The following is a 15,178-nucleotide window of genomic DNA, read 5'->3' as shown; positions in this document are numbered from 1 at the left end:
AAGAAAACCCAACAATCATACATATAAGCAGATAACATTATCATATATTGCATACTCTATAACCACATCATACTCATATAGACTTTCCAACAATATAACTTCCAAACATTAAGATTCTGCTTGTATGCTTGTTTATCCATACAAACACACATTGGATTTAGGCTTGAGTTTCCATGCATCCTCGCATAGTTTGCTCGATATATCCGTATCCGATCTCGTTATTTGTCAAGGTCGGAACTTACTTTTACCATGCACTCGAAAGTACTTATATGGTGTGTAAGATAAGTAATTTAGTTGTATTATGCTTTTCGAGTTAATTTTCCTCGTCCTCGGGTAGCTCCCCAAGGTTGTGAGGTTGAAACTTTTGTTCCAAAATACTCCAGCCTTGATATTGAATTAGCTCACAGTAGGTTAATTTTTTCCAGCTTGCGTCGATCAATTTTAGCTAGTTTGTTCCAAACCTATTTGGGTCGTGTTTGGTTCGTAATCCATACAATTATATATTTTCGATCTAGTTATATCTAGATCGTACTGGTTCGCGTGCCTAGTCATATCCAGACACTTTATTTTATATAATGTGGTTATGTCCAAATTTCAGCTCGCGTGTTTGGTTATATCCAAACACTTTGTTTTTAATGATCTGGTTACGTCCAAATTATCTTAGCTTGCGTATTTGGTTATATCCAAACACTTTAAACATACACTTATGACTCCTATGTCGGGTTAATAGTCTAGACATTTTTACGTTACTTATTTTTTCAAACTGATTGTATATATATACCACTGATGCCCCCTTAATATCCTATGAGTGTGATCATAGGTTATTAAATTAAGAGATTTTGCAAAAAATACAACATATTGAAATGAAAGTGAAATTTATTCAAAATTGAACAATTAATCGATAGAAACTTTGTAAAGATAAACAAGCATGGTTACAGGAGACATTTCATCTTCGTAATGGCCCCGCCACAATGGCGGATCCTCGATCTACGTTATGGCCTCGCCACTACGGCGCACATTACACATGTGATGACGTTATCGGTCTCTAGACCAGACATTCAATACCAACAATTATAATAACATAAATTCATTCATAACAGACATTCAACTATAACGGTATCATGGCACAATCCCTTCTGTTCCCCACAATCGGGGCACATGCCCTACACTGGGTGTAAGAAACGATTTGTTTTTACCTCAGGTCCTCTGCGATAGGGTAGGGTGACAACGAGCACGATCCTTTCTCTCCCGAGCCTTACAGTACCCCTCCAAGAATTTGAGTTCCCCCAGTTGGATCCTTTAGCTTGACAACCTTTAATCCCTAAGAACTAGCTTCCAATTCCCACCAAGGACGTCCCTAAGCTTGAAACTCAGCAAATTCCCTTCACAAACTTGAGAGAACCACTTGCAAGGGAGAGAGAGAGAGAGAGAGAGAGAAAGAGCAATAGAAAGAAACATGAATGAGAGGTTTGTCTCAGTCTAAGTCTGAGTTATCCCCAGGAAAAAGACTATAATGCCCCTGCCTTTAAGCCTACCATTTAATGCCTTCAAGGGCAATTTAGTCTTTTGCCTCATTTCCCGCTAAACCTTAAATTCCATCTAATATCCCTAATTAATCTCGCTAGTCTTCCCAACACTAGTATTGTCCCCCAACATTAACCCATACTCTAACTTCCCGGTACACACACACCAAACTGCTAAAATACCCCTAGGTTCACCCTGACCCGGGTATTAACCCTCGATGTGACTTTTCCGCCAGGTTGCTCACTAGGATCGTCTTGTGCCAAACTTCTCGAAAATATCCACACAATAATGTGGTCTCACTCACAAAGCACATATAATTTACATTTATACCATCAATGGGTCAAAAATAAAAATATGCCCTTATTAACAAGAACAGGCCCACATGCATATTTAATACACATAAACATGCATTTATATATATTCATTTCACCATATAAATCATGTATGCTACATAATCACATGTGTTCAATTAATTTCACATATAAATCCAATTATGCCTTCCCAACACACTAATTGAGGCACTAAGCCTTATTTGCGAATTTGGGATGTTAAAACTATCTCGTCCTACCGAAAATTTTGTCCTCAAAATTTACATGAAAAACTTGGGATATTGATCCCGCATGTCTAATTCTAGTTCCCAGGTCGCCTCATTGGCCTTGTTGTTCCTCCACAACAATTTAACTAAGGGTACATTCTTATTCCTCAAGACTTTATCATTTCTGTCTAAAATCTGCACTAGTGGCTCCTCATAAGACAAGTCTATCTGCAACTTTAGATTCTGATAACTCAATACATGAGTTGCATATAATACATACCTTTGGAGCATCGATATATGAAACACATTGTGAACTCTCAACACAGCCAGTGGTAAAGCCAACCTATAGGCTACTTGACCAATCCTCTCCAGGATCTCAAATGATCCTACCAATATAGGGCTCAATTTGCCTGTCTTCCCAAACCTCTTCACCCTTCTCAGTAGCGAAACTCTAAGGAAGGCATAGTCTCCCACTTGGAATTCCACATTTCTGTGCCTCAGATCTGAATAACTTTTTTGTCTACTCTATGACGCGAATATTACCCCATAGCCTCATTGGTTCGCTGAGGCTGTCTACTCTGAACTGCTTCAGGACCAAAATATTTCCTTTCACCCATCTCGTCCCAATGAATGGGCGACCTACACCTCCTACCATACAACATCTCATAAGGAGTCACTCCAGTGGTTGACTGGTAGCTGTTATTGTAAGAGAATTCTATCAGAGCCAACTACTTACTCCAGGACCCTTCAAAGATCAGAACGCATGACCGAAGCATGTCTTTCAGTATTTGAATAGTCTTCTTTGGCTAACCATCTATCTGAGGATGGTAAGCTACACTCAATTTCAACTAGTTCCCCATAGCCTTCTGCAGACTTCCCCAAAACTTGGAAGTAAAGATGGGATCTCAATTTGACACGATAGACCTAGGTGCCCCATGGAGACATACTATTTATTTCATATAAAGATCAACATACTGATCCACTGTATAGTTCGTCCTTAATGGGAAGAAGTGGGCTGATTTGGTATACCGATCCACAATTACCCACATTGAATCATGCTGACCCACTGTCCTGGGTAACCCAACTACGATGTCCATAATGAGATCCTCCCATTTCCATTTAGGGATACCCAAAGGTTATAATAACCCTACCGGTCTTTGATGTTAAGCCTTGACTTACTGACATGTCAAGCACTTAGCCACATACTCAATCATATCTTTCTTCATCCTAGACTACCAATATAAGGTTTTCAGGTCCTGGTACGTCTTCATGGTGCCTGGATGAAGTGAATATGGTGTCATATGAGATTCATCTAGAATCTCTCGTCTGATAGCAAAGTCCACCAGAACACATATCTGCTCCTTGTACCTTAGCATCCCCATCTCTGAAATAGTATAGTCCTTTGCCACTCCAGCTAGGACGTCCCTTCGATGTCTCATCGGCTGAGGATCACTCAATTGACCCTCCTTTATCCTCTCCAAAAGATTGGACTGTAAGGTGACGTTGTCTAACCAACCCACGACCAACTCATTCTTAGCTCGGGTCATATCTTCTGCCAACTCCTTCAATATCTGCTTCAGACTAAATAACTTTCACAATCCTAATCTTTCACCAACTCTAGCCAATGCTTTTGTCTCATGTTTAGTTCCTTTTCGGTAAAGAAATACTTCAAGCTCTTGTGGTCAGTGTAGATCTCACTCTTTTCCCCATAAAGGTAGTGCCGCCATATCTTCAATGGAAAGAACACTGCTGCTAACTCCAAATCATCGGTCAGGTATCTCTCTTCATATTCTTTCAACTGCCGTGATGCATAAGCGATCACCTTCCCTGCCTGCATAAGGACACAACCTAATCCCTGCCTTGACGCATCACAGTAGACCACAAACTTCTCCTAATCTGATGGAAGACTCACTACTGCAGCTATAATTAATCGTCGCTTCAACTACTGCAAGCCAGTCTCACATTTTTCTGACCATACAAATCTCTTAGTCTTGCGTGTCAATTAGGTCAGTGGTGTAGTAATCTTCGAGAATCCTTCTACAAAGGATCGATAGTATCTTGCCAATCTAATTAAGCTCTTGATCTCTGAGGTACTTATGAGGCTTGGCCAATCTCTCACTGCTTGAATCTTAGTTGGATAAACTTAAACTCCATATTTGCTAACAATGTGACCAAGGAAGGTCATCTAAGGTAACCAAAACTCACACTTCTTGAATTTTGCATACAATTTGTGCTCCCTCAACCTCTGAAGTACCAATCGGAGATGTTGCACATGTTTTGGCTCTATCTGAGAGTAGACTAGGATATCGTCAGTGAAGACAATCACAAACTTGTCGAGGTAGTCCTTGAACACCCTGTTCATCAGATCCATAAAAGCTGCCGGGGAATTGGTCAATCTGAACAACATGACCAGAAACTCAAATGTCCATATCTTGTGCGAAAGACTGTGTTCGGAATATCCTCATCCTTGATCCTCAGCTGGTGATAACCAGATCAAAGATCAATCTTTGAGAATAATGTCCTACCCTGAAACTTATCAAACATGTCATTAATCCGTGACAACGGGTACTTGTTCCTAATAGTTAGCTTGTTCAATTCCCTGTAATCAATTCACATCCTCAATGTCCCATCTTTCTTCTTAACGAACAACACTAGTGCACCCCATGGTGAAAAGCTGGGTCTAATGAATCCCATGTCCAGTTACTCTTGTAACTATACCTTCAATTCCTTTAACTTCGCCCGAGCCATTCTGTATGGTGCTCTGGATTCTGGTTTTGTCTCTGGTGCACCTCTATAACAAATTCAATCTCCCGCTGCAATGGTAATCCCAGTAGGTCCTCTGGAAATACATCTAAAAACTCACATACAAATCTGGTCTCTGCCGGCGCAACTGGCACATCCCTGGTGATATCTACTATTCTCGCTAAGAATCCCATGCATCCTGCCTGCAATAGGTCTCTAGCCTTCAGTGCTGAGATCATAAGATTACAAGGCCCGTTCACAATGCCCAAAAGTACAAATGGGTCCTCTCCATTAGGCTCAAAGGTCACCATCCTCCTTTTACAATCTATGGTTTCCCCATGCATGGCTAACGAATCCATGCCCAAAATCATATCAAAATCCTCCGTAGCTAGCTCAATCAGATCTATTGACAACTCTCTACCATCCACCTCTACTGGCAAGGATCTAATCAATCTCCTAGAAGGCCCAAACCCCACAGTAAAGAAATCAAAAGGCCTACATAATCTATCAACCACTCTACTAGAGATAAACGAATGCGTAGAACTAGAATCAATCAATACAGTGTAAATAGAGCAACGCTAGAAATCTGACCTGTCCTTACCAAGAGACTAGACTCGGCCTTTGACTGGGTTAGTGTGAAAACTCGAGCTGGCGCCAAACTATTAACCTTCCTCTATTCTTCTCTCTTCTGTTGCAAGAAATCTCTCTAAAAATGTCCCACTACCCCGCAAAGGAAGCATGCCTTACTACGACATTCTCCCACATGGTGTCTCCGGCACCTGGCGCACACTAGATAACTCCTCCAGGCCTCATTACCGCCATGGCGGCAACTCTGAATACCCCGACCTCTCCTATTAGGACCAAGAGTAGTAGAACTATCAGGGATCTTCCTCTTTTTGTCACTGGGGCCTTTGCCCCTACCAAACCAAGTAAGTGTAGGTACCATCCTCCTAGCATCATGCCTCGTGGCGCTCTCGCGCAAAATCCTATTCTTTGCACCCTCAGCAGTAAGGGCCTTCTCAAACACCTGAGCATATGTGGTAACCCTAGGCACTGACGTGATCCTAAGATCCCGTGCTACCATGTGGTTTAATCCCCAAACAAACCTGTCTCTTCTGGTAGCATCGAATGGCACCAAGTCAGAAGCAAAATTTGCCAATGTTTCAAACTTCAGGGCATACTCAGTCATAGTCATGTTTCCTTGAACTAGTCTGGCAAATTCATCTGCCTTCACAGCTCAAATTGCGTCATTGTAGTATTACTCATTGAACGAATCCTGGAACTCATCCCAACTCAAAGCAACAACGTTCCCAGTTTGAGATACAACCTCCCACATGATTACCCACCATGGGATGTGTATCGATTATAGGGAATTGAACAAGCTGACTATCATCCCAGAACTTATCCCAACTCAAAGCAGCAACTCAAAGCAGCAACTTCAGGGCATCTTCCCAAAACATGTAAGTGGCACAGGCCACCCTATCATTAGCCACCACCCTCATGAAGTCCAGGATAGAGGTGGTCATACTCATCCACTACTCTGCTCGCAATGGGTCTGGTCCACCCTTAAACGTAGGAGGGTGTTGCTTAAATACTTCTTTCTCCTGCTGTACAACTATACAAAGGCAGCGGGTCGTACTTCTGGTGCAGTGTTTCCTGCTGGAACCTGTTGTTGTCTTAACTTATGAATTTCTTCTTCATGTCTCTGCAGTCTTGATTGCATTTTAGTAAGCATCTGCTACCAGTTCTAAGGGACTGGCGGAGGGTCCTGACCCTAATTATCATCTCTTGCCTCAATCTCAGGGCCGGCTAGACGAACTGATCGCCTTGGAGGCATAACTCTCCAAGTATGACTACAATCAACGACTCGGCTCATCAGGCAATGATAACAAATTTCACAACTGCCCCACAGTTCACAATTGAGCAACTAAACAACATTCACAGACATCATGCTACTTGGCATTCCACATGCATCAATAGTATAACAAACATACATTTTCATATTCAATTAGCAGTCAAGGGCCAGGCCCTATCAGTATAGCTCATGCTCCCTAATTAGGCATACAGATAAAGAACATATATTTCATTTAAATAATTAAGCACATAATCATCTCATTTGTGGATACAAGAATTTTAGTTGCACAAGACCCCACCTCGTGACTCTCAAAATAAAGGCTCGAAATGGAAATAACCAAGACCATCCTTCCACCCTGTGCCAAAGGCCTCACAAGACACGCGCCTCTCTTATGGTGCCTCTCTTCGTGCCCAAGCTCAGGTAGGATCACCCCTCAGAGCTAACTACGCATCTCGCATTGATGTTCCCAAGGGGGCAGATGTCTGCCTAGTAATTGCCCACTTGAGGCACAACCTCGCACCCGCACACGCATTCATCTTACACAAGTGCCTCGCGAGGCATGGCCTCGTGCCACAACTCCATCTCACGCGCAAGAGTCTCGCGCCACAGTTACATCTCGCGTGCAAGGGCCTCGCATCGCAACCCCATCTCGCACGCAAGGGCCTCACACCACGACCCCATCTCGCACACAAGGGTCTTGTGCAATAGCTCTGTCTCGCGCCCAAGGGCCTCATGTGCACGACCTTGTCTTGTGCACAAGGGTCTCGTGCCACAACTGTGTCTCGTGCGCAAGGGCCTAGCGCCACGACCCCATCTCGCACGCAAGCGCCTCGCGCCATAGCTCTGTCTCACACACAAGAGTCTTGTGCCACAACTCCGTCTCGCGCGTAATGTCATTGCACCACGACGCTGTCTCGCGCGCAAGAGTCTCGCGCCACAGCTCCATCTTGCATACAAGGGCCATAAGACCCTACCAAGTTACCCAGGTGGTGCCCCCAAACACCTACAAGCATGCAGGTTTGGATGAGACCATGGTACCCAGTGCATGGAACGCAGAGCACCAAAAAAATATTATCAATAAGACCTCCATATTTGAGGCAAGAATGTTATTACTTTGTCTAGGTAGGCAAGTTCAAGTTAAATAGCTGTGAATTAGAGGGGTAACCTAGATGCCCTGGTACAAAGTAGGAACATTGTTGCCATAAATACCTATGTACTCTACTCATTTTTAATGAATATGTTTCTTATCGGCATGTTACACTCCTCATTTACGTAAGCACATATCTAACTCTCGGGTACCTATCACCAATTGGAACTGTCAAAGTGCATGAGAAAAATGATCAAAGTGCCCGATGAAATAAATCTCACCAACCACTTGGAGAGTATATAGCAAAAAAGGATCCTAAAAGAGACCCTTGTAAAATAAAAAAAGAAATAAAGAAGAAAACCTTGTAAGGCATCTCTTGAGTTCATGAGGATTAGCTACCCTTTTCAACATCAAGAGAGTCAAAAGGTCCTACAGGAAAAACCTCCTAATACAGGCTGATACCTCCACGAGGAGAACGACCTCAGGGAGAGCATCCACCAATAAGCCTAGAGCGGCCACCAAGCTGTCTAGCCAAAAAGGGTCCTAAAAGAGACCCTTGTAAAATAGTACTATACATAATGACGAGAAGGATGCTTCTCGCAAAAAATAACAAGCGCGCGCAAAACTATATAAAAGGATAGCTAGAAACCAAAGGGTCAACATATCCTTACAAACACAATGAAGGTACACCAAAGAGACCATTACTACTAGTCAAAATAAAACATCAACGAGTTATTAGAAAAAAGAGAGATCTATCGAACCCCTTTTGCTCCTACATACAGGAGTGGGCTCAAAAGGACCTTGAGCATAAAGAAACAACAACTAAAGATCACATATATATATAAAAGGGAAGTCATGATAATACTACCGGATAAAGTCAGCAACAACAAAAATAGGACTTAAAAAAATTCCCGAAGGAAAAAGCAAAGAACCTGGAGAAACCTCTCTTGCATAATAAGGTTCGAATAATTATACAACCAAATCAAAATGGAAAATATAAGTTGTAGAAATGAAATCTCAAGGCCTCTCGCCGCGAGCATTCAACTCGGCTGCCTTAGCAACGGCATGGTCACTGAAGGAGGAGAAGTCGAAGCCAGGATTCTTCCTCCACACTCCATTTAGGGTGCGCTCCACAGACTTGTACTCAACCTCTACCAGATCAGCCTCTAAGTGCGTGATCCTCTCCCGTAACACCTCAACTCGGGCTTCCGCTCTCTTCTTCTTATTGGATGACGAACAGGCCTTCGTGAGGGCAGTTTCCAACTTGAGATTGGCATCAACAAATTGCCCCTCTAGTTCTTGAACTATGGCTGAAAGAGGATCCTTGTTAGCATTGGATGAATATAAGTCTTGCGTCGAGTCTACCAAGTGTTGAGCCACCAGAAAAGTCTGCAAGGAAGCAGAAAGTGAGCAAATAGGGAACCTAGAACACAAAAAAGAAAAAAGAGACCAACGTAAGATGCATGAACTCACCTAAGTAATGGAGTGCATAAGGGTCTCCCCAAGCTCCGCCATATTGAAATACTCGAGACCTCTCCACTTGGTCTTGGAGATATCCTCTGCAACCTGGGTATACCTTCGCACGTAAAGGGCTGATGTGCGATTCTGTAACGACCCGGATTTTCAAGACTCAATAATGCGGAAATATAAATGTTTTCATTTAACAAAATGTCTCAAAAACCCATAGAAAAAAAACTTTTTTAAAAGTCGTATGGCCATACTTAACATTTAGTTACAAATATGTTTTATAAAGATTAGAGTGAGCCTAGTTTAGGAAAATGACACAACATTTCCAAAAATAAAAAGGCTTCCCAAAAGGTCGGTCCACATGTACATTTGCAAGGAAGACTCCAGCGCTCACTGCTCTGCCTTGCCCTTGCACTTACCTACAACATGAAACAACTAGGTAAGCGAAAACTCTTAGTAAGATCAACTTTCAAACAAGCATATAGAGAATTAGGGTTCCGGACCCATCCGGGACCCTACACAATCAATTTCAAGAACGCTAAAGCATCCTGGCAAACTTATGGTCATGCCTGATAACCATTGATAAATTAATTCATAACTAGATAAAATCTTGCACTCAGAAAAATCCCAGAACAAGCAGATATATTATATCACAACTATATCTTATCAACAATTATATCCCTGCACTCAGAAAATCCCAGAGCAAGCAGATATATTATCACAACTATATCTTATCAACAAATATATCCCTGCACTCAGAAAATCCCAGAGCAAGCAGATATATTATATCACAACTATATCTTATCAACAAATATATCCCTGCACTCAGAAAATCCCAGAGCAAGCAGATATATTATATCACAACATAATTCGAGACCAACGCTCGACAATTTCCAACAATTCATGCGTAACGCGCCCTCCAACATAATTGCTAATCTGTAAAAGAGAACCGAGTCCCCACACTAAGATCTAGCCAATAAATATTCTCATCAAGGGTAACTATCGTGTTACTTAGGGCATCACTACATATTCAAGAGTGTAATCCAATTTACACGGTTTTACGGAGACTTCTATGTTAATCAGTGGTGCTGGTGAGCAGTTGCCCCAGGGTGTTCAGCCTCACTCAATCTTGGCAACCCCTAGTATCTCTAGGCACTCTCACTGAATGGCCAATATTCACGGCTGCTATCCGGGAATAACTTATAAAAGCACTTGCTCGGATTCTAACCGTCCAATGATTAAGTAAGCATGGGGGCCCCTAGGTCCCATTTATCTTGGCGCCCCTAGGTTTAACCAGCTTATCCTCATCTCATGGCCACTCATCGCGGTAATGAACCGGACATAAATAAAATCAAGCAGTGTGACGGGGATCAACCGTCTAGGATATGACGGACTTCTACCGTTCATATTTTCTAAATCAGCACTCACTAGACTAACGTCTCTAAGCAACTTTCTATGAAGGTCTATATATATGCATGTATCCCTATACTAGCATACAAGACAATAATCATTTCATGTTGCAGCCATACAATATAAGTTGACTTACTTGGAGTCCTTAGCGCTCAGCAGGTTTTCACCCTCCAACGTTCAGTCCAGTTACGCTTAGCCAATACTGTAGTTATCCATACAGTATACTCGGATTAATTATGGCACTCATAATTCATTATTATTATTTTAGGCAGTTTGGTCATTTTAATAAAAGTCATTTGTAAGGATTTATAATCCTTATTTGGTTTTAAACCTATTAAGGAAAGTGATACAAAATATTCGAGACTAAAACCTAAGTCTCGGGGAGACCTATCCTAAGGTCTCGATACCTAGGCTCGGGTATCACAATGGTATTTCCCCACAACCCGCTAAAAATCTTATTCTTTCAAGGTATCGCTATTAACCCGCACTTTCGACTAGTCGGTTAAAATATGTAAGATTTTAACCGGTATTATATCCAGAAAATACAAATAAATTACTTAATTATTTTTAAAGAAAATCAACTCTTTAAATTTTCCTTTTATTTTTCTTAAGGTTTTAATATCTAAAAACCGTTTTAAGAAAATTGCTTAATTTGTCTTAATTAGGAAAACCGTTATAAATTTCTCATCTTGACTAATTAATTTTCCAAAAGCAATTAATCAATTTTACTTACTAGAAAAATAATTCATTTACTTATTTTATCAAAATATAGGGTTTTAAACCCTCTTTTAATTTATTAACTATTACTAAATTAAATCTCATATTTTTAGAAAGAATAAAAACTCTTTAATAAAAATAATTCATTTAAAGTCAAAGGGGTAATTTTAGTGAAAATATGATTTCAAGACTTACCAATTTATATCTTGAAATAAGTAAAATTTTACTTTTTACCTTATGTTCCAAAATCTCATTTTTACACTAAGTGTGAAAAACCTATTTTTCACATTTTTAACTACATACTTCGTTAGTTCATAACTTGAAATTTACTTACCCAATTGTTACCAAAATTTCCCAATTCCATTTTTGTTATGCCATTTAGGTCTTTGTAAAATATTAGGTCAAAATGAGAATTTTTTATTGGTGAAATCATTTTCCAACAATGAGGTAAAAATGACCTTATTTTCAAGTCCTTATTTTTTCCAAACTTTGACAGTTAATAACTTTCAAACCGTTTAATATTTTCTTACCAAATTTTACAGTGGACTAATAGGTTATGCCAGCAATATGTCCACAAAAGTTTAGAAAAAACTGGGTTCATTTTCCCTATACAGTGGCTGTCCAAACTTGGTTCCGAAAATAAGAATACGAAAAACAGTTTTTTACCTAAACTTTGAAATAGCATAACTTACTCATTTCTAAACATTTTTTAGTGTTTCAAAAGCTCAATTTTATGTACTCAATCTCAACAACATCACAGTACAATTTAATTTTACAAAACCAATATACAGTAGCTGCTTGACCCCTTGGAAGTCATAGCTCAAAACATGTTTTGTTTTAGGGTATCCTACAAAACCCTTGGGGGTTTTGGTTCCCATTTTCAAAAATCAATACACATGCATCATAAAAATTATTAAAAAACTACCATAACCTTATTACATCACCAACAAGAAACTTTAAGCATTAGATATACAAAATAATGCTTAAAACTAAAAACCCTACAACAAAATCATCAAAAGTAAACTTTTTACCTCTTTGGTGTTCTTGCTTAAGGTTTGGACCTTCCTATAAGCTTTGACTCCTCCAAAACCTTTCAAAAACCCTAACCAAGTTCCCCCAACAACATAGTTAATTAGCTATTTGAAACTCTATGCTTAAAAATTTACAAAAGCCTAGATTAGTGAACTTTACCTTAGGGAAAAATACTTCCTAGACCAAGACTTAGCCTCCAAGTTTCCTTGGTGTTCTTGAGGTTGAATAATGGAGAGAACACTTTGAGAGGTCTTCAAAAATCAGATGAGTGAATGAGAGAGAGTGGTGTGGTCGGTTGGGGAGGGTTGGAAGAGTTTATACTATCTAATTTACCCTAAAAACACTCAAGTGTTTTACTCCCACTTGCCCACTTGACAATATCTCAAACCTTTAAATAAATGGGATTTAAACTAAATTAGTTAATAAATGGGGTTTCAAAACATCATTTGGCCGGCCAACCCTTGCTATATAAATGATCATTTCATTTTTTTTTTTTTTATAAAGGTTAATAAATGTTTCATAAGAAGAAAAGTCCAAATTGGCTTTTGACACCTTTTTCACTCTTATTAAGTTTTAATCACCAAACCTAACATTAATTAATTAATTTAAATGTCTCTCACATTTAATTTAATTAATCACATAATAAAATTTAACCTAAGGTCCATTCATGGAATAAAATTCCCCATTTCGGCAAAATTAGGCATTTACCACAAAATGCCTTAAAATTTCCATTTTCTTTTAGGTTTATTATTTTTGACCAAACTTTAACTTTTATGAATGTATTTTATGCCCAAAATATAATTGCCATGATTTTTCGTTTTATTTTCCGAGATTTTTACCCGATCAGGGTTTTTGTGTCGGTCCAGGACCGAAAGTCTTATCTTGACTTTTAAAATCACAAAATTTATATTTTGGCTAGCAATAACTCACGGAATACTTACAAACAAAATATAATATTATTTAAAATAATATTCTTAGCCCGGGGGAAAAATCCCGACTCGAGTCGTTTAAAGGTACCCAAAAACGTAGGACGTTACAGATTCTCCCAGGACATCCCCTCCAAACCAGGAGCATCCAGGGGAACAAGGATAGATGACCCACTCACTGAGAGAGGAGGAGGCTCAAGAGCATTAGATGAAGGATTCCTCGAATAGCCTTGACTAGTGGAGGCGTGAGGAAGACTGTCAAACTCATCATAGGATGACAGAACAAAGCACCCTTGCACGGAATATGGACCATGAGAATGAGAAGCCATGTCGCGGTCCATAGGAGCAAAAGAAGGGCATCCCTTGGAGATTGGACGTTTTGATTTAGGTGAAGCCTCCTCAGACACCCATTCAACATCACCCTCATCTGAGTGAGGTTCTGCCAGAGTTTCCTTTTTCTTTCGGTCAGAAATGTGCCATAGTAGGTCGGGCTCTGAAACCCTAGACAGACCATAGTAATTAAGGTTGGCCACAGTGAAAAGATGGGCAGCCATTTTCGTTGCAAGGTCTGCATCAAGGAAGACATCTACCGGCGCTGGCTCCGACTCAGGAACGTTGGGGATACTGAAACTCTCTGAACAGTAAACTCAGTTATCAATATGAGTATAAGTTCCACAATAGCAAACTCAATATAAAAGGAAAGACATGAATTGCTTACTTGGAGATGAGCGGAAATGTTCGCGGACAGAAAGGGGACCTTTCACAAAGAAAAAGTCCTGCTTCCACGAATCCTGGTTAGAAACAAAACCTTCTATCAATGAGACCTGAGAGTTGGCTTTCTGTAAAAAGTAGAAGCCCTTCGATTTAGGAGTGGGCATGAGATTGAACATGAAATACACCTTATGGGTCGTGGGAGCATGACCGTTAAGGTTCATGAACACCATATATAGGCAGCTCAAGGTCAACCAGTTGTTGGCTGCCAGCTGAAGTGGAGCAAGGTCAAAGTGATTCAAGACCATAACAAAGAATGAATGTAGGGGAATGGTCCCACCCGCCTTTAAAATTTGTTCGCGCATAGCGATGTAGCTCTTGGGGGTATTATCAGCCCGACATTTAATGGATGGTACATACATTTTTTACTCCTTACTAATGTGGTATTTCTCTGACAACTCTAACAACCTATTTTCTGACACGTTAGAAATGACGGTGGACGCCAATAAAGGACCGAATTCTGGCTTCTCAGGAGCCACCTGTTGCCTCATTCTCATCGACATGTCTGGAAAAGCAAAGGAAAAAGGTGAGGTAAAACCGAGCACTTTACAGGTGGATATGGGCGGATGAGTTTTCCATCGACACATTGATTGTGGAAGCATCAAACACAGGTGGATTAAAGAAAAGGGTTGAGGAGAACCAGGAGTGACCTTGGGGCTACTATAGGGAGAACACGGGGCTCAGGGTTCAGGAGGGAGGTTTCCCTCCATGAACTCTAGCTCCATCTATAGGTCAAGAAGGCTCGCTCTAAGGCTTGTAATGTAATCAATTGGATCAAAGGAGAAAGGGACTAAATCACCCCTCAAAGCCGAGTCTATCTCGCTCTCCACCACCCAGATTTTATGCCTGAACTCGACCATGCGTTCAAGGTGACATATACGGGCCCTCCTTAAGGTGTCGTAGCTTTGGTAATGGTTGTTTTCGGGGGACTCCGAGTTTGAGGACAAGTCTACAAAATCGACCCCTGGAGGAACACTAGACAGCCCCTCAAACGCCATAAAGTCGTGTCTCGTTGGTGATATGGGTGCAAGTGTATGTGGAAAGTGTACTACAAAACACAAAGGAACAACGATGGGGTGCAATGGAGGGTATATGTGCTAACGGGTGCATAT

This window comes from Humulus lupulus, chromosome 7 (genome assembly GCF_963169125.1).
Source record: "Humulus lupulus chromosome 7, drHumLupu1.1, whole genome shotgun sequence".
Classification (NCBI taxonomy): Eukaryota; Viridiplantae; Streptophyta; class Magnoliopsida; order Rosales; family Cannabaceae; genus Humulus; species Humulus lupulus.
The sequence above is the reverse complement of the archived record's forward strand: the minus strand, read 5'-3'. Positions refer to the sequence as shown.